This window comes from Cavia porcellus, unplaced genomic scaffold (assembly GCF_034190915.1).
Source record: "Cavia porcellus strain 051 isolate PalLab524CR breed Dunkin Hartley unplaced genomic scaffold, mCavPor4.1 scaffold_20, whole genome shotgun sequence".
In the NCBI taxonomy this organism is placed as follows: Eukaryota; Metazoa; Chordata; class Mammalia; order Rodentia; family Caviidae; genus Cavia; species Cavia porcellus.
This window is the reverse complement of record NW_026947503.1, coordinates 47,348,231-47,368,223: the sequence shown is the minus strand read 5'-3', so window position 1 is coordinate 47,368,223 and position 19,993 is coordinate 47,348,231. Positions and strand designations below refer to the sequence as shown.

At 36.3% G+C, this 19,993-nt stretch overlaps 1 protein-coding gene across 17 annotated transcripts in view; it reads left to right on the top strand.

Annotated features, from left to right (window-relative positions):
• The window catches only part of Dtna (dystrobrevin alpha), a 371,976-nt gene that overhangs the window by 148,524 nt on the left and 203,459 nt on the right, over positions 1-19,993 (top strand). For all 17 annotated transcript variants that reach the window (XM_063231777.1, XM_063231779.1, XM_063231775.1 and 14 more), the window contains one exon: positions 12,497-12,626. The gene's annotated coding sequence lies outside the window, so the exon portion shown is untranslated. The remainder of the gene's footprint in view (positions 1-12,496; positions 12,627-19,993) is intronic.

Sequence of the window (19,993 nt, the reverse complement as noted above, 5' to 3'; positions counted from 1 at the left end):
ATTAAGAAGAAATTAGTTCCTACAAGTAAACAATAAAGCAGATACAGCATACCAGAACTTACGAAGCACAATGAAAGCAGTCCTCAAGGGAAATGTTTAGTGGTGAATTCTCATATGGAAAACAGAATGAGCTTGAATAACCTAATGTTGAACATTAAACAGCTAGAAAAAAGAACAAGTCAAGCCCAAAGCTTGAATGAGGGAGAAACTGATATCTATCAGAGCAGAAATTAATGCAATTGATACTAAGAAAACAATGCAAGAAAATCAATGAATTCAAAAGTTGATTCTTTGAAAGATTAAGTAAAGTTGGCAAGCCCTTAGCCAATCTTATCCAAAAAGGAAAGAAAAGACTGAAATCCATGCAGGAAGGACTGAAAAGGGTGAAATCACAACAGATTCTGCAGAAATTCAAGTGATCAATACCTATATGGAGAAGCTTTATTCTAATAAGTTGAAAAACACAAAAGAAAAAGACAGATTCCTAGATACATATGGATTGCCAAAGCTGATTTGAGAAGATATAAAAATTCTAAATTGTGTCAATGAAATTGAAGAAGTAATTAATATCTTACCAACAAAGAAAAGAACAGGTTCTGATAGATTCAATACTGAATTCTATAAGAAGTCTAGAGAATATCTAATGCCACTACTCCTCAAACTCTTTAAAGAAATTGAAAATGAAGCAGTACTTCCAAATTCATTTCTGGAAGCAAGTGTCACTCAAATACCAAAACCAGAGAAGTATCTAACCAAAGAAAGAGAATTACAAGCCAATCTCCCTAATTAACATAGATGCAAAAATTCTCAATAAGATGTTGGCAAAAAAAAAATGTGGCAAATCATCAAGAAGTTTATATACCATGATCATGTAGTGTTTATCCCAGGAATGCGGTAATGGTTCAACCTGCATAAATCACTAAGTGTAACATGCCATATCAAAGGGCCAACCAAGAGCCACAGGATCATCTCAATAGCACAGAAAGAGCATCTGACAAAGTCCAACACCTATTGATGGCAAAAACCCTGTAGAAAATTAGAGGGTTGGAGATTTCACTCAGCAGCTCAAGCACTTGCCTCGGTCAAGTGCAAGGTCATGAGTTTGATCCCCAGTTCCAAAAAAAAAAAAAAAAAAAAAAAAAAAGGGAAAGAAAAGAAAGAAAGAAAATTAGAGTAGATGGTCTTTATCTCAATCTGATAAAAAGCCATCAGTTACAAACATCCATCATACTTAATGGTCAAATACTGAAAGCTTTCACTCTAAAATTGTGAACAAGACAAGAATGTATATTATCACCAGTCCTGTTCAATATAGTTCTGGAATCATAGCAGTGCCACCATAGTCCTCTGGTAATCATATTCTTTACACCAAGCAATAAAAAATATACAGTAAGCAACAAAACAAGCAAAAAAATCTTGAAACCTTAAGGCACATCTTTTTGAGAGTTGATGCTTGGAAATGGAAAGTTTTGATAAATTATTTCTGAAATATATTGAGATACAACTGTCTCTAAGTATGATTGTTTGAGGTCATACTATTTGGTCCAGCCACTTCTTTCATAGGACAAAATGTTTACTTGAAAGAAAACTGGCAAATGGTATGCAGACTCAGAAATTTGGAGAACATTTTCTTGGAAATTAATGAAGTGAGCTTGATACTTCAGAAACAAAACAACAGAAAATTTCTGAGCAGGATAAAACTCAGATTCCAGTAGAAATAGGAACTTGAGAAAGCTTGCCTCTACCATCATGAGCTTGCCAGCTTCTCAACACCCAAAATACTTTTCTAATGAGACTGATATTAACAAAAATCATTTTAGTTATTGAAAATGAAATATATTGACATTTGGAATACTCACCATACCCAGTGAGCCAATATTTTTCACTTTGACTGGTGACCTTAGCAAACGCATGATGTTTTAAAATCATACATAGATTATTAAAAACTGTACAAAATCAAAGAACAATAATGTGAGAACAATAATGAATTTTAATGTAAGGAATTACTCAAAGTTCCTTGGTCAATTTCACAATCCACACTGCAGCTCACTTTACAGGAACAACCATTGCTGAATGTCAGTGTTGTGTTATAAACAAATACCCACATCAATTTGAAAGGCTATGACAGTACACAGCTATTTCAAACTGCATATCTCTGGATCTGGACCTTCTTTGTATTCCTCAACTCAAACAAGATATTGCAAAAGATTAAATACAGAAACAGGAAAAAAAACCAAACTGATATCTTCTATTTTCCAAGACATTACATTTACAAATATATAAAGCCATGCCATATTTCTCACCAAAATTTTATTTTGAAAAATATTATTATTTTATTATTTGTCTTAACATTGTTGTGTAAATGAATTTATAAATAAACACTTTTTGCATTTTTAAGGTTTATCCAGCCACTGAAAGAAGAGAATCAAAATTTTAAAGCCAGCCTGGGCAATTTATGAGCCAGATCTTATCCGAAAAACAATTGTAATAATTGCAGCGAGGAGGTAGCTCAGTGGTAGAGTGCTTGCTTAACAAGCATCAAGATCCTACATTCAACTTTCAGTACTGGAAAAAAAATTAAGTTTTAACTCTAATCAAATAAATATAGAAAGATTGCAAACATTAAGGAAAATCTTTGGGGAATCTTCAGAACAACCAGTTTGAAAACCTCTAATGTATGGTATAGTAGTATTTTTTATTTTAATAAGAAAAAAATAATAACAATAAAACTTTGAAAACAAGCTGGTTAGATAGTTGTAATAGTTAATATATTGCATATTGTTGTAGCCATTGTGCAGAGAATAGGCATGATATGTTGTGCAATGTTAGCACAAATCTTTCTTTTCAGTGAACTAAGAGAAACTAGCTGTATAACTATCTTGTGTGCAAATATTTTTTCCCCTCCTTCCTTTCCCTTTTCCCCCATCACAGTCCAAAGTATACAATGGATATTGTGAATTGGGAATAGACTGTTAAAAAGAAAAGACAACAAAACAGCACAGGTCAAAACATAACCATTTAAGCAAAATAGTGTTTCACCACAAGATATCCCAACATAAAAGTAATTACCATAGTGTCTTTTTCCTTGAAATCTTTGAGTATAACTTCGTATACTGTAGCATCAAACATATCAAGACAATGTCAAACCATTCAAGAGAATGACAGTATTACGGGGTATTTAGAATCAACTAACAAAAAATGAACAATGGTTTCTGTATAATCTCCTTGTCTATAAAAGTTTTTGTTTTTATTATCACATATAATAAAATCCAATAAGATACAACATGTTAATACCAATGGAGACAGAAGAACAAAAGCTTGGTGGGACTTCAAAACAACATGATATTAAATCAGCACTAGCTATTATGATGTCTTGTTTTCTCCAAAATAGCTGTTGCTGCCATCCAACCTTCTCTGCCTCATTTCTGTTGAGCTCTTTTTCTGTCATTAGTTGTCAGTTTGTCTTCTTCATTTTGCTTTCTGCTCCATTCATTGTGGCCTCTCTGCCACTGTTTCTGGAATCTTGGTATTTTTCTGTTTAAGAATGTCCTGCAGTATTCTCTGTAGAGTTGGATTGGTGGTTGCAAATTCCCCTAGTTCCTCTTTATCCTTGAAGCACCTTGTTTTTCCATCAATTTCTAGGGACAGTTGTGCAGGATGTATCAATCTTGGCTGGAGGTTATTATCTTTCAAAGCTTGAATTATTTCCCCCCATGCTCTCTGTGATTTGATGGTTTGTGCTGAGAAGTCTGCTGTAATTCTGATGAGTGTTCCCTTGTAAGTGATCTGTTTCTTGTCTCTGATGGCTTTTAATATTCTGTTCTTATATTGGATTTCTGGAAATTTGATTATTATATGCCTGGGTGTAGTTCTGTTTGGGTTGTAGGTGGCTGGGGTCTTATATGCCTCATACATCTGAGTATCTTTACCTTTTGCTAAATTAGGGAAATTCTCCTGGATTATTTCTGTGAATAGGCTTTGTAGTTCATTTGTTTGTGTCCCTACTTCTTCTTTTCATTCTTAATTCTTAAGTTATAGATCCTCTTATCATCTTCTAGCCTTTGTATTATTGCTGTTTGTTTCCTTATTATTTTTAAGAAGTTTTTCATTTCATGCTCCCACCTTACAAATCTGTCCTCCAGTTCAGATAATCTATCCTTAGTTTCTTTCAAGCTGTTATGCCAGCTTTCAATAGAGTTTTTAGTTTCCTGGTTATCTCTTTGAACCTGCTTCATGCATTCTATGTTTTCTCTATTTTCTCCATCAAACAATTCTCCCCTTTGTTTCTGTTCTTCCATTCCATCATCTGTTTTTTCTTGGGTGGTGCTTAGCATTTCTCTAACTATTCTACTTATATCTTGCTTTACTTGGTTAAATACTTCACTTTTGAACTCATCTATGAGGCTCCGGAGATTTCGCTTTATGTCTATTGATGCCATGTCTGATATTGCATGTTTTCTGTCCTCATTCTCCTTTGCATTTACCTTTCCTGGATCAGTGTTCTCAGGATTGGGGGCCAACGACCCTTTCTTTTTGCCTTCTCTTCTCATATTTTTTGTTCCTTCTATACAGGCATATATAGGAGGCCCAGTTTCTTTGTCGGTTACAGTTTGTTTGAATTGCGCTGGCTAGGTGTTCCTGCCCACTGCAGTGTACTAGGGAGACACAGACCTGGGAAGCCTCTCCTGGGCCCACCCCTCCAGGTCATCCTACTGAAGGCTTCACTACTAGGGTGCACCGCCTGGCACTGGGACCTGGTTTGGGCTAGCCTACTTGGTCTTAGTCCGCGCCATCACCCAGGCCAAGTGCTCCCCACCAATCCCGCTTGAGAGGGGAATATGTGACTAAAGTCTCTGCAGCATCTTGTTCCGGCTAGTCTGCCTGGTCCCAGAATGTCCTCTGTTGGAGCCTCCTGGTCTATGGAAGGGTCCTGTTCCTCTCACTCACCGCAGGTCGATGTAGGGCTCCCTGCCAGTCCTGCTCTCAACTCCGTTCGCTGATTCCCACTCTCAGAGCTTTTGCGTCTCTGTCCCTGCTATGCTGATTCAGAGGCAGCAATGGTGGCAGGAAATTCAAGCCACGATTTCCAGAGGCACGGGTTCCAGCTTCAGCACTGAGATTTTATCTGTTCCAGTTATAGCACCGGGATTGCATTTCCAGTTGGTTTCTCTCAGCTTAGTTCGTTCCTGGGTCAACAGGGTATATCTCCCCTTGCTTAGGACTCCTCACACCGCACCATTCCTGGATTCTAAGCTGGCTATCTCAGAGAGCCTCCATAGCTGCTGTTATCTATCTGCCATGTTCTCCCAGAAATCTGTCTTTTGAAAATTAATTGACCCATTTTTACCTACCTTAAAAGTCTAATTTAATTCTCTTTTTGATGAGTTTGACAGTGACACTGAGATACAAGAAACAAAAGGTAGAGATTGGGTAAATATTATTTTCCTTGTCAGCAAAAATATGTTATTATTTCTGCCTTACTTGGCATTAACTTCACAGAAAGTTAAAGGTTTAATGAGTTCATCACTGCGGGGTGGTATTTGCTTATAGTCAGTTTTATTTGCATATTGTCCTAGTTGTAATCATACCAGGAGACTTTATGATGGAAAACTTAAGATTCTTAAGTTTAGTGATTATATAAGTTAATGAAATTCTCATTAGTTTTAATATTGCATACTCCTAAAAGATACAAAATGAGACAATTACTCTCTTTAAAATGTTTTTGAAGAAAATGACTCTATTTTTCTGATATTTGGGGATACTTAGGCTTTATACAAATGTCTGTTTTGTAAAAGTAAAATGATGACTTACTGCCTTACCTTAAAATGTAGCAGAAATGCATTCTGTTTGAATGTGTATGCTTATAAAATATATGAATTAAATAAAGGAGCATGCAGTGTCCCATATCTATACATGTGTACTCACTTAAATACATATAACCATATATATATTTTTATATATATATATGCATTTACTTATAATGCATAGTCTTATATATATTTATAATGCATTGTTATATATAATAGTCATATATATGTGTGTAAACTAGAATTAAATGTATAAAATCTTCAGAGAGATTCTTTCTGTAGTGTAATATGGATGCTCATTTTTTTCATATTTAATCATATTTTATACCTTTCCTTTTAGACTGCGTGGCCCCACGAAAGGGCAGAATCACAAGCCAGCTGGACCTGTCCTCCTGTCACCAGTAAAGAGTCATTAACTTAAAAAAAATTCAACTCACTAGATTTCCTGTCATCTTTAGTCTATTTTAAATTAAGCTTGCTTTCCTCCAAAATGTTAGCATATAAGTGAATTATTTGTATAATTGTCATTTTGTAAGCAGAAAAATTGTGTATAAGCACACAAGTTCCTAATAACCGAGCTCCTCTACTGAGGTTTCCCAGATACAGCATAGATCATTAAATATATCATATTAGATAAATGTCCATTTATGATTCAGATATCATCTGGGTAAAACACTGCCTTAACCTTATAATTAGATGCAACCAAAGTAACACAAAGGCAACCATTTGGGGAAAAAATGTTATGCAAGGCACAAAATTGAAGAATCCTTTTTAAACCACCTTCTTTGTTCTCAGCGCCATTAAAGCAGTTAGTAGAATACCCAACTAAACTCATGTTGACAGGCAAGACATCATATTTTTTAAAAATTCGTGAATAACAGCAGGTCTCTGACTTTGTGGTGTAAAAATGTCTACATTCACTACTGAACGGATGAGCCCATTCCTTTTGACATTTATTTTGTCCAAATGTTGTTCTCTGTTTTATCATGTCTTAACCTGAGGGATAAAGAATGACTTCTTTTATCCCTGTTGATAAAATATAAAGAGTAAAACAGAATTCTCTGCCACCATCTTTTACTTGCTCAGATATCCTCTTGCTGTGCTATATGCTAGTGGCTGAAAGCCTGAAACACAGCAGTGGCTGTACTTTACCTGTCTAAATATCTAGAGTCCTAGCCAGTGGAATATCCTCATGTTTGTGCGATTTGATGGGGAGACATTACAGGTATACCTCCTATGAGATCTGACTCATTTCTTGAGCCCTCCTCTGAGATCTGACTCATTTCTTGATTAGTTGACCAAAGGCTTAAAAACATCTCAGAAATGAGGTAGTCACATTGCATGGTAGCAAATATAGCCAGTCTCCAGCATCCTGGTGACAGGAGGACAGGTCCAGCTGGCTTGTGATTCTGCCCTTTCGTGGGGCCACGCAGTCTAAACAGCAAAACCATTACAGCTGGGGCATCTTTCTCCCGGGCCCCTGAAGTAACAATCTTTGCCCATGACAGGAATTATGTATAGATATGCAAGATATTCTTGGTTTTCAGACAGAATTTTATGTAAACAAGATCAAGTCCTTGAAACAGACTGCCAAGTGTCCCTAAGTACTAACTCTAATATTTAAACATCCTCACAGGCCCCATTGGCAGCAGTCTTCTTCCTGGTTCTGATGTAATATCCTGTGTCTGGGGTGATCCTGACTTTAACTCAAGGGCCATGAATTTTAATTTCGCTTCCTCAGTGACTTTGAGATTCTTAGGTCAATAATTAATACTCTGGTGAAATTATCTGCATAAATTTACACCACGATTTCATGAAAGAAGCAGTTGAAAAAACCATGAGTTTTGTGGTTGCTAATTGTCCCGTAAGCTGTCATTTACTCCAGCAAACATTTACTGAAAATTGTTATTCATCATGATAAAGATGATGCACTAGAGATGACAAAGAAATAAACATGATAGTTCCTGCCCTCGAGGTGGATATATTCTTATGGAATTATAAGAAAAATTTATGATAATTTTCCATGGTAACAAATGCTGTTAAGGAGGAACTCAATGGAAAGTGTGGCAACACCAAAGAATAGAGCACAGGAGGAGTAGAAGAGAAGAGGTGGAGGTACAGTGAGGAATGCAGGATGATGTAGAGAACTTGAGGAAACCTCAGAAGGGGACTCATACTCACCTTGGGCCACTCAGAGGTCTGGACCAGCTTCGGATGGGGAAACATTACAGATGTACAATCCCTCTCTGAGATCTGGCTAATTTCTTGATTATTTGGCCAAAGGCTTAACAACTAACACTAACCATCTGGACCAGTTTCTGGTATGGCTTGGGAGGGATTATTTGGGTTGGGCTGTCCTGTGTGTTGTAGGATGTTCAGCAGCACGTTGATCTTTAGCTACTAGATGTGATGCCTGTTGTACTTCCCCCTCTCCCACAATCCTAGTTGCCACTAGACATTGACAAATGTCCCTAGTGGTGAGAGCAAAATTTGTTCCATTTGAAAATACCATTTTGAGAGTAAATGAGTTAAAAGTAAAGACAGGAATAAAATGTAGTCAGCTGATCCAGTTCATTCTCTTTTCCATAACACCAGAAGGGGTTTCAGCAGAAGGGGCTTCAACCTGTTATTTCTTCTGTTCCAGCCTCCTCATTGTTATAGCAAATATTTCTGCTGTTGCATTTGTACAAGAGGCTTGACAGGAATTTTGAGCTCAGCTTTAGCACCAGGGTAAAATCTCAGCATGCATTTTGTGAATATAGCAGCACATAGCCACTCAAAAAAAGGAAACAAGAACTATTTAAGTTGCTTGGAAATTATTTGCTTCTGCAAACTATAGTCATTCTTAACCAGACTCACTTAATAACTGCTACAACTTACACCTACAAATAGTGTTAGACACCAGAAGTTATCAAGCTTTACATGTTTATGAATGCAGCAAGGCTCCCCAGCTCTGCATTATTGGGAGGCACCCTTTTGCAACTCTCTGGGCATGATCATCTCTAACTCAGGAATCTGAAATTGCTCCCCATCCTCACATCTGAAATCTAGTAAGCTGGATTCACAACACTCCAGTCCCCCACCAAGTTTAACAGAAAAGAAAAGCCCACAGAGTCCATCCTGGGTACCACCCACTTCGTTCCTCCTTTTAACATTTAGGCTACCATTCCTGAATAATAAAGCAGATAAAACATCTGCTTGGGATCCCCCCCTTTTTTTCAGTGTGACTGGAAGGCCTGTGAATTCTTCAAATTGTAATGAAATTATTTTCAGTGTCAGGCAAGTTAATAGGGATAAAAGAAAGACATTAAACCAAATATTTTTAAGTAAAGAAGATAATATTCGACATAAGAAAACACAGCATAGTAGGATTTCTCCCTTAGTACATTCATGCTATTTAAATTCATACTTCATCTTTTCTTTTTTCTAGGTCATATATAAATAAAACCATAATTTATAAGCCTTAATCTGACCAGCATATCTTTGTGATAAAAAGCTCTTAATTTCTCCTTAGATTAAAATTTACTGACAACCTAAAATATTACCTCCACTCTGGTTTGTTCATACAATAAGTATTACTGTGGGCCTAGTACGACGTAGTTCTTGCCTTTGTGCAGCTTATCATTTAGTGTGAAAAGACAATGAGTAAATAAATCATTAAACAGTAGAAGTTCTGTGCAGAACTCTCAATAGAGAATGAAGACTTGGGTAGGAAGAGCCAAAGGGGCGTTAAAATGAATAACAACATGAATATTAACTCTCCTTGTCTCATATTTGACAAGTTCCTATGAAATCAGAGCCAGAAGTGACCACTTATTCTATCCTTATATAATGAATGAATGTGCGTTATCAAATTCCACATCACAAGTGATTACTAAACCTCTAGATTGAGTCCATTTCATAATGGACATAGCTTTTTCACGTGGCCCATTCTATTTTTGCTCTAATTGGACTGAGTTTTTTATGCATTAGTTTTGTTTTTGTTTTTGTTTTTGTTTTCTGGTACCTGAGACTGAACTCACAACCTAGCGCTTGCCAGATAGGCGCTTATGCTGTCTAGCCAAATCCCCAGCCCCTGGAGAAGATTTTTTATTAAGAAAAATCTGTATACTGTAACTTCTGCCTAACCTATATGCCTAAATTATGGCACCCAAAATAAAGAAAGTAGGGCCAGGGATTTAGCTCAGTGGTATAAACGCCTGCTTCACAAGCATAAGATCCTAAGTTCGACCCCTGGTGCCAAAAATATAAAATTAAAAACAAAAAATAAGCAAAGTAATTCTTTTTCTTCTGATAGCTTATTGCAAGATATCCACAGACTAATTCCAATCTGAATCCTTCTGGAAATTTCTCAGAAAGTAGGTAAAGAAGACATGGGTTTTTTTGATCCCAAGACATTAAATCTTAACTTCAGCCACACTAGAAATTCTAGGTTAGCTAGCCTAGAATTTAAGTTAGCAGACCTGAAATTTAAATAAAATCTTAAAGAGACAGAGGTATTATTTTCTATCCCCACCCAGTGTTCTTGTGAGAGTTATCCTTTGCAGGTGCCTAATAGGCAGCAGCAAGAAAGACAGAAGCATGGGTGGCTTTAATTCACTGGCAGTTTGGGAAGCCGCCACCCTCAGTTTGGAGAGTGGAAAGAATTATCTAATCCAGTTCTGCATACTCTAGAGCTGCCACAGGGAACAGAAGCCGAGAGTAGTAGAGATGGGCTGTCTCTAGATTGGACACCTGCTTTTGATCACTGTGAGACACAGGCTGAAATGGGGACCACACTGTGGGAGAGGTAACGGCAAGACTAAAGCCAGCTTACAATCAGGATGAGGTGCAGCTTTATGAAGGGCTTAGATCCTAGTCAAGGTGAGCCACCCTGGGGCATTTCAGTGCAGCGTCTTTGTCACTGCCTGATCACCCTGCTAGTCCACTGCAGTCTGCTGTAACTCAGACACTGAGGCCAAAAAGAAGCATGTAAAATGCCAACCCTGAGACTGACTGGCAGGCAGAGGAAAAACCAACAACAAGATTTAAAATGTCACCAGGCCAATACTAAGGGATTTCTAAAGTGATTTTATATTGCCAGAGAGCACAGTATGTCACTTTATCTCTGTACTCATCCTTGTACAAAAGAACATTAAGAAAATGTATATGTTTCTCTTTGTTTCCTAATTACATGGCTTGGAAAACTGCATTCATTGGAGGACAATATTGATAATATATAACTTACTCCCAAATGCATAGGTCTAATCTACCCCAAGCTCAATTTATTAAAATATTAATAGCATACACTTTAAAGGAAAAAAATCTGAAAGTACTACTGTAGTAAAAGCAATTTAATTCAAACAATGCCAAATTCATGCAGGTACTTAGAATATAATCAGAATGAAAGACTGATGGGTCTAAATGTGACAGAAGGTTTAATTATGCAGTGAGAATTTCTTTAGCTCTGGTAAATAAATATGGTCATGTACTGATAAACATAACTGAGAATATGTATTAGAGGAAAGGGAGCTAGAGTCATAGACTCTTCTGGATATAGCTAAAATTATGGAGTGTTTCAAGTCAGTCATGGAAGCTAAAATAACAATTATGATCATTTTTGACAATCTAAGTTTATAAAAGAATAAGACATGAAAACACGAGGTTTGAACAGGGCGAAAATGGCACCCATCCAGCCGCCTTCTGTCCCTTTCCTTGCCATCCCCACTGTGATGGGTGCTTGGGCAGTCTTCTGCATTTAACTCGCTGTATCTCTTCTCCTCACTCTTTCCTCACTTTAACGTGTGAATTCCAGAGATTCAGGCTGCTGCTACTCCAAGGTATCTGGCCACTGAGATAGTAACATCCAGGCCATATAATGGTAGGGAGAGGAAAAAAGAGGAAGGGGCGAGGAAGGGAAGAATGTTGAGCATACTCTTAACTGATAGAAGACCGTAGATAGAGTACCTGGATCCCTCTCCACAGAGAGCGGGAATCCTAAGCCCTGGGAAGTGCAACGTAAAGCGTCTCTCAGTTCTCATCTGTAAATTTTCTCACAAGGCAAAAACTTGTAAAACAATTTAGCTTTAAGAAACATGAACCAATTTTGTGAACTATTTACTATTTATGTTACTACCATGCAGCATACTAAATCACATGAATTACTAAAATTGTTAGGTTGACTTTGCTATAGTTAGTTGTAGGAATATCTACCTACAACTTTTTGGGCTTAAGGCATTAGAGAATATATTTTACTTGTGGACTTTGACCTCAAAAATAGTTTCCTCAGTTTTAGCAGAAAAGATGCTGCTAGCAATATCAAAAAATTTACCTACTCAGAAAACAGAAGAGTCTGTGTTCTCCTGTCTTTGGGTTCTTAAATAAAAACAAAAAACTATATTAGAAACCCATGGTTCCAGGCCACTTTCTGGTCCAAAATATAGCTTTTTGGTCATAAATCATCACTTGATCCCTTTGGGTCTGACCATCTTCAACTGTAGAAAGACTTCTACAATAAAGCCTTAAGATTCTAAACATTTCTTTAAAAAATGAAAGCCAAGGTTCTCAGTTCAGTATTACAAGTTATTAATAGCTTATGAAAGAGTTGTAAAATACCATATGTTCTAGATATGTCCATCCTAGCTTGCTGTTTCTGTAATAAACTTTTAAGTGTGAATTGGTTAACTAAATACGTTTGCTTTGCATTGCAGGTGTATAGGATTTACCAGACCCTGGATGAAGTACTTAGGAAGTCTTTAAATGACATAGTCAACTACCATTTCAAGGAAAAGAAAATAGATGGTTTTGGAAAGTCCATGCTGTTTATTCACTCAATTTTAGGTAAGTGCGATTAAGACAGAAATTTAAAGTGGGCGTTGGACTGCTTCCCTGCAAAATATTTTTCTTCTTTGCATAGAACAAAACAAGGTTAAATATTATAGGTGCCTCCCTGCTTTCTACTTTTAGTGAAGTTCCAAACAGTGAAAGATATCATTTCTGTACCCTTTTGTCTGTTTATTATCAGAAATGATCTGAACTATGAGTTGTCTAACAGAGTCCACTATTTCATCTCTTAAAGGTAAATATTTTAACACTTCATTCTATTCTAATAGTCATTTTATTTTTTTTAAATACTGAAAACATATCTATTATCAAAATAATAAACCAAATCAAGTTTTAATAGCATAAACTGAAGGAAATTTGGCAGTAATAATAGTTTAATCATTAACACATCTATGCGTGAGATAAGGATAACATTTCAAAATCTGCCTACTGGGAAATTTTATGTTACCTAAACTAAAAGGACGACATGGTTAAGGTCACATGCACTAAGTTTTAAGCTTGTATGTATAAATAGGCCCACGAGTGCACACGCACGCACGTGCACACACACACAGACACACATTCAGCTAGTTACACAATGGATAAATACTGTAGGTATATTTGACATCATCAATCTTTCTATAGTAGATAATCTTTCTATACTAGAAAAGACAGACAACAGCCTAAAAATTAGTGCTTTGATATTAGTCTGAAATGTGTTATTAGCAGTTTTCAGTAGAACAGAGAGTAATAGAGAAACTGAGTAGTGGTCTACTGAGGAAATTGTGTGGCTTCCCACTTCCTCCTTTAGATCGATTTTCAAAGTGTGTCTTTATGATCTCCTTGAAGAATGGTGACACTCAGTACATTAGAATATACCTACGTTCATTTCAGAATAAAACAATACAACCAAACAGCATTGATCACCGTCTAAGTCTTATATGGAAAGCAAGCATGTCTCCTTTAATACCTTTTATTAACTTCAAAATGCAAGTGGGTAATTCTTTCATAATTGTGAAAGTGTGTTAACTTGGTTTATTAAGATTAGATATAAAACTAAAATGGAGATTTCAATAATTTTTAGCATGTTTGTTAAATGAAGTTCCCGAGAGCTAAACGGAGGGCACTTCAAAAATATCTATAAATCAGTTTATCTAGTGTAGTAGTTGTGATGGAAGAGAAAATAACACTGGAAAACTTATTTCCTGAACTTCCTTCTCCAGCTGTACTCATCTGGGTGCGTTTTGACGTAAGATTTCTTCGCCTTGCTCTTGCTTTGTTCCAGGGGAGCTGCTCCCCGCGGACTAGCTTTCCAGCCTCAGCTCCTGCCTCCTGCTTCCCCAAGTGACCTTGAACTCTCAGCTTCAGCAACACTCTCTTTTCCCTTTGCCCTTCGAGAATTGTGGGTGGTAATGCCTTGGACCTTCTGCTACTTTTAGTCTTTAAAATGATTGACTTTCCATGGCTTAGCTTCTCAGTTTGCCCATCATCTGTTTAACCATTTCCCTGAATAAAGTTGTATCCACTTTAAATACTTAGAATGTTTCCTCCTGTCTTAGTTTAGTTGTGTCTTAATTAATCTATCAATGCCTCATTATCTTCTTCCAAAATTATTGAAAGAAAAGTGAGCAGGGATTGCTTACTTCCCCCAGGAAAACAAAGGATTTCCAGGAAATAACTGAAACTTACATGTAAAGTTGGGGAGGTTCTTTTGTATTTATAAAAAGCTCTGTATGAAGGCATTGACTATAGATGTGTGTAACAAGCAAGCATATTCCTCTGTGTGTTCTCACAAAGTGTTTATCACAAAAACAGTATCCTGGTTTATGTCACTATTGGTTGGTTTTGCTTATTACAATATGTCTGATAGCAATGGTTCCTTCCTCTTTTTTAAATTAATAACTTTATGTTTTAGAAAAATTTTTGATTTACAGCAAATTTAGCGGCAGGTAGAGACTGTTTCTATACCTACTCCAGACAGCCTCCCCACTCTCATGATCCCCCAACAGCAGGGCTGCAGCATTTGCTGCACCCACACTGACATGCCATTGTCACCTAAAGTCCACAGTTTACATTAAAGTTTGCTCTTGGTGTTGTGCATCCTGTGTGTTCTGGTAGTGTATAATGGCATGTATCAGCATTAGAATACAATACCCAGTATTAGAAATCCTCCCTCCCCACTGAACACTGACAACCACTGCCTGTTTTACCATCTCCATGGTTTTGTGTTTTCCAAAATGTCATGTAGCTGGAATCACACAGTGGGCAGTCTTTTCACATTGACTTCTTTCACCTGGAAATAAGCATTTACATTTCCTCCCTGTCTTTTAATGACTCAATAACTCATTTCACTCAAGTGCTGAATTAATACGGCATTGGAGTATAATACTGGCCTGGAGATGCCACGTTTTATGTGTCTGTTCGCCTGCTGAAGGATATTTCACTTGCTCCAAGTTTGGCTAATTATGAATAAAGCTGCTATAAATCTCTGTGTGCAGGTTTTTTGGAATAATAAATTTTTAGATTATTCAGGTAAATACCATCTTTCAAAATGGTTGTATCATTTTGCATTTCTGTCAACAATAAGAGGTGTCCTGCTGCTGGACATGTTCACTAGAACTTGATGTTGTCAATTTTTGATTAGTGTAGCTGTATTTTTACTTAGTGATTCTTGCTGATGTATTATATTGAACATCTTTTCCTGTGCTTACTTGCCATCTTCTTAGGTGAGGTGTTCATGCAGATCTTTCACCCACTTTTAAATGGTTTATTAATTTCCTTGAGTTCTTCATATATTTTGAATAACAATGTTTTATCAGCTAAATATTTTGCAAATATTTTCTCTACTCCATGATTTGTCTTTTCATTTTCTGGAAAGTTGGGAAACTGAAAAAAATTAATGCAAATTTATTTAAAACCATATTCTAAGCCATACACTTTTGGAGCATAAAGTTCTTATAAAGAAAATCATTGCCAACCATCCCATGACCAGCCCATTCTGCATGTCAAGCTAATTGGAAGATTTTTTTAAATGTTATATATATCTCATATATGATTTTTATTTTTTAATATTTACATTTTATAAACTATGTACAGTATAAGAACTTCTTTGAGCTCCAGTCTCCTTTTTTTTATTTAAGGAGAAAAAAACAGAAAAAGGGTACAAGTTATACAGAATTTCAGAAAAAATAAACAGTAGAAAATCACTAGTTAATAGATTACATATTGTTATCTTAGAATTAGTTGTTCAAGTTACAAAATTAAAGCATATAAAGTGGACTTTCAAACAGTGAGACTGGAAACAGTTTTGTTCAATGATCCAACAAAACTCAGTAATATGGTTATCTTATACACTTAAATATATATGTAGTTATATTCTTTAGAGCACTTTCTTTTCCTTTCTTTTGTACAATGACAATTACACATTTTGGGTTTTATTACTCCCACAGTTCTTATTACTTTTTTTTGAAGAGAGTAAAAACAAATGTGACATAACAGAACAGAGTCAGTCAAATAAAAAGGATGGACATAATAGATAATGTAGAAACAAAATACTAGGTGATCAGCTCCAGTCTCCTTCTAGCATCCACATTTAAATCTAAAACTTCCGATTTATTTTATCATGGATCTGTCTATCTTCAGCTGAGAGATCTGCTCTTTTAATCATGGATTTTGGTACATGCACAGGCTCCATGACTAGAACATTTCACATTTCCTGTAATAAATACAGAGAATATAAAAGTGGACAGAATGGCAGCGTCTCTCTTTCCTGGCAAGTAAACACTGCACCCTGTCACACAATCCCCTCCACTCTAAAGGGTTTCCTTGGTGGTAAAGTAGCTTTTCACTTAATCTCCTCAGTACTTCACTTATTTTAAATGGAAGTGCTTTGTTATTTTCATTTCCTTCTCATGAGTTTAGGTAGACATTTTTCCTTTTCAATTTTTGCTTAGAGGTTATCACAACTGCTCATCTGTCCATTTTAATGTACTGTGGTTATGCTCAAAAGGACATGTTGTCCCTTCTACCAACAATTTTCATCTATTCATCCAATGTTAATGTCAAGCCTGCAATGCCTAATTTAGAATCCTTTCAGACAGTGTGCAAAAGCCATCATGAACAGAGCAGAATTACTTGAACTCTTTCATAATCCTGAAGCTAAGGCACAGAGAGATGAGCAGTGTTATATGGTTTAAAAGGCAGTGAACAACTCATGCTCCCAGAACAAGTCTTCCCCTTAATCAGGTACAGCACTGAAGATTCCCATCATTAACATTTCTCTCCAGTTTATGGATATTAGATTCTATAAAGTTATATTTTTTGAAAAAAGTACTTTGGAGAAGAAAAATACATCTATCAATATCATATCCTATATAACATGTAAATCTAATGAATTTTCCAAGACACCTCTAAGGCAATGGTATAATCATGCTGCTTTGGAAAGTGTGGTGCATGTAAGGAGGAGTCCACTCACTGACATAAGCTCGCTGGCTTCATGATGTTACCCAAAGTCACCAAAGACAATTCAGGCTGGATAAATCTTGCTGTCTTATTGGGGGAAAAAAGGAGGAAGAATAGAAGTGTTGATTCTGACAAAAATAGGCAATATTGTAATGGGATATTGTAAGTTACTGTTGCTCAAATAGTGCAGGGAATTGCTTTAACCACAGTGAAGTCTATAGCATTATTGCTGAATAACAGTGTTTGGTATGCAGGGGGGAAGCACACATTTGTAAAGGTGGCTATCATTCTGTATCTATTTTTGTGTTTTTGGAAACCAGTACAGTTGTTGGCACGCTGCTGATATCTTCTAGGAGAAAGGCACAAAGGCACAAAGCAACACTGGCGACTGCTGTTTTAAATTCGTGCCAGATATTGTCCTGTATACACCTATGCTTCATTTCACACGTAAACACCTGGCAACATAGGCATCATTATCCCCTTTCTGAAATATGCAGCACTGAAAGCTAAATAACCTGCCGAACGTTCAGTAAATTGGGGGTGAGCATTCAGATCCAGACAATCTGGCTTCAGAGCCTGAGCACTTAATGATTACGCTCTACTGCCTCTAATGTAATATAACCACTAAGTAATTTTAAAACAGAGAAGCAATATTTTTATGATTTAAAATTGTTATGTCATTCCAGAACACACCAAGATTAACACACCTTGCATAAATCTTAAGTAGCTATGTTTTGAACACAAAATGTCTTTTTCATTTTAAAACCCAACTACTCAAATCAAATTCCTGTGTTCAGATTCCAACATTTCCATTCTTCAGTGATTTACTCTGTAACTCTGAAATGTTAAAAATTAACATTTTAACATTTTCATGGCTTCTTGTATATCATTTACTTAATATATGCCCCAAGTTGCATAAACTCCATATTTCTCTATACCTCTGTTTCACTACTTTAAAAAATGTAGGTTGTTTTAAGCATTAGGAAATAAAATCCAGAAGACAACAAAGCATAGCTCCTGATTCCGTGGTGGAACTTAACAGAGTAGACAATGTGATCTCATTACCATTGAGAGTTTCCATCTTAAAGCCAGTGTTGCCCATCAACTGCATAACACAACCTGCGTCCTGTGTCCCTCACATGTCAAAATACAGTCACAGTGGACCTCTCAAATCTCATTCGTTTTGCTCCTCATTAGTTGATCTCAGTTAGCAGGGCAATATTTTCACCTTTTCTAAGGTGTGCTCTTCCTACCTTTGCCTTTGCACATGCTGGTTCTTCTGCTTGTACTCTCCTCCCATTCACTCCTCTCCAGAAGTCCCTTAAGACATGTACTCTTCAGTGACTTGCAAAGTGCTAGTCACACTTTGAGATTCACCACAGCCATTGCTGCTGCTCTTTCAATGAAGTCATTGATGCAGCCTCTTAGGTCAATGGTCATGTTTCTGAATTCAAATAGGCTAAGGGGCCATCTCCTAGTGTAGACAACAGAAAGAAAAACAACCTTCATTCACTCATTTATAGCATCATGTTGTAATTTTTCATGTTATCTGATGGTCTTCCCTTTGAATTTTCTCCAAAAGTAAGTGTTAGGCCTATTCTTATCTTTAAAACTCCTATTACCAATCAGAGTCTGACTTTTTCTGTTTTGAATCAAACATAGAGAGTCATATTTGAAGGTAGACTTTGGTGCTTTTTGGGTGGTTAAGATTATAATACTGTTCCCAGCTATTACAAGGAAAAGAGACCATAGTTGAGGAAAGAAACATCACAGACAAGGCTGTAACCTTCTATACCAAACACCAAAGATTTATAATTGTTGTCTTTTTTAATATTCATATTAATGCCTCAAATAGCTGTTATCTTTTTATTCAGATATAATAACCATGGTTCCAAGAGTTTAAGTTGCTTACCAATGACATTCTACTGAGAATCAAAAAATGATATCATGTTGTCTACTGCAGCAAACTGCCACTCTAAGCATGATCACCAATTTAATTCTGTATTCAGTCTTAGCTGGTGTTAAATATTGTAAATGGCTGTCATTTAAAATATTTCCTGAAACGTAAGCTACTATATTATGAATCTAAGAGCTTGAGAAGCGTAAGATATAATTATTCCAAGCAATATCTTAGATTTGCCACACATTACCATCTGAGAGGCATAGAATCTGAGCACCAGAAAGAATACTTCAGATCACTTGACACGGATCATTAATTTTTTCATGTGAGGATATTCAAGCTTAGTGCAGTTTAGTGCACCTTGGTAATCAGCAGCAAAATACAAAAAACAAAAACTAGTCTGAGTCTCTCGCTATCCAGCTCCTCTCTTCACACAATATCCCATGTTCCTAATTGTACTTTGCCCCAAGGTGTTTCCAGGGTTAAGGAGATAAAACTGAGAAAAGTTAAGTTGATTTTGGCATTACACATAATGCATAGAAGTAGTTTTAATATTCATCAAATACTTACTGAGAATCAAGTAAATATTGACTAACTGCTAGACATATGGCCCTCAAAATCAGGAATGTCTTCCTGGTTCATTTCCTGTTAGTGTCCTTTGTGCACATGAGAGCCTGTGTCTATGTGGCCGTATGTCTCTGTGTCTGTGTGTTAGTATATGTCAAACCCAGCATGAAGACCTTAAACTGCCCTTTAATTTGCACACTAAAATAGTCCTGGCAAAAATAAGTATAATGTGATGCTGAAAATGACAACTAAAGTGATTGTATCCTAAATTAAAACAGTGTAGTCCACAAACACTTTCTAAGTTACATTGCAAAGATATGTCTTTTTGTCTTTGATCTACTACTTTTACGTGAATAACTTGTTTCATACCTATTTCTTGTTTGTTTAAGCATTCCAGAAATGAAAAGGAATTCTTTAAAATTGTAAGTGACATATTTCTAAGACACAATATGTTTAT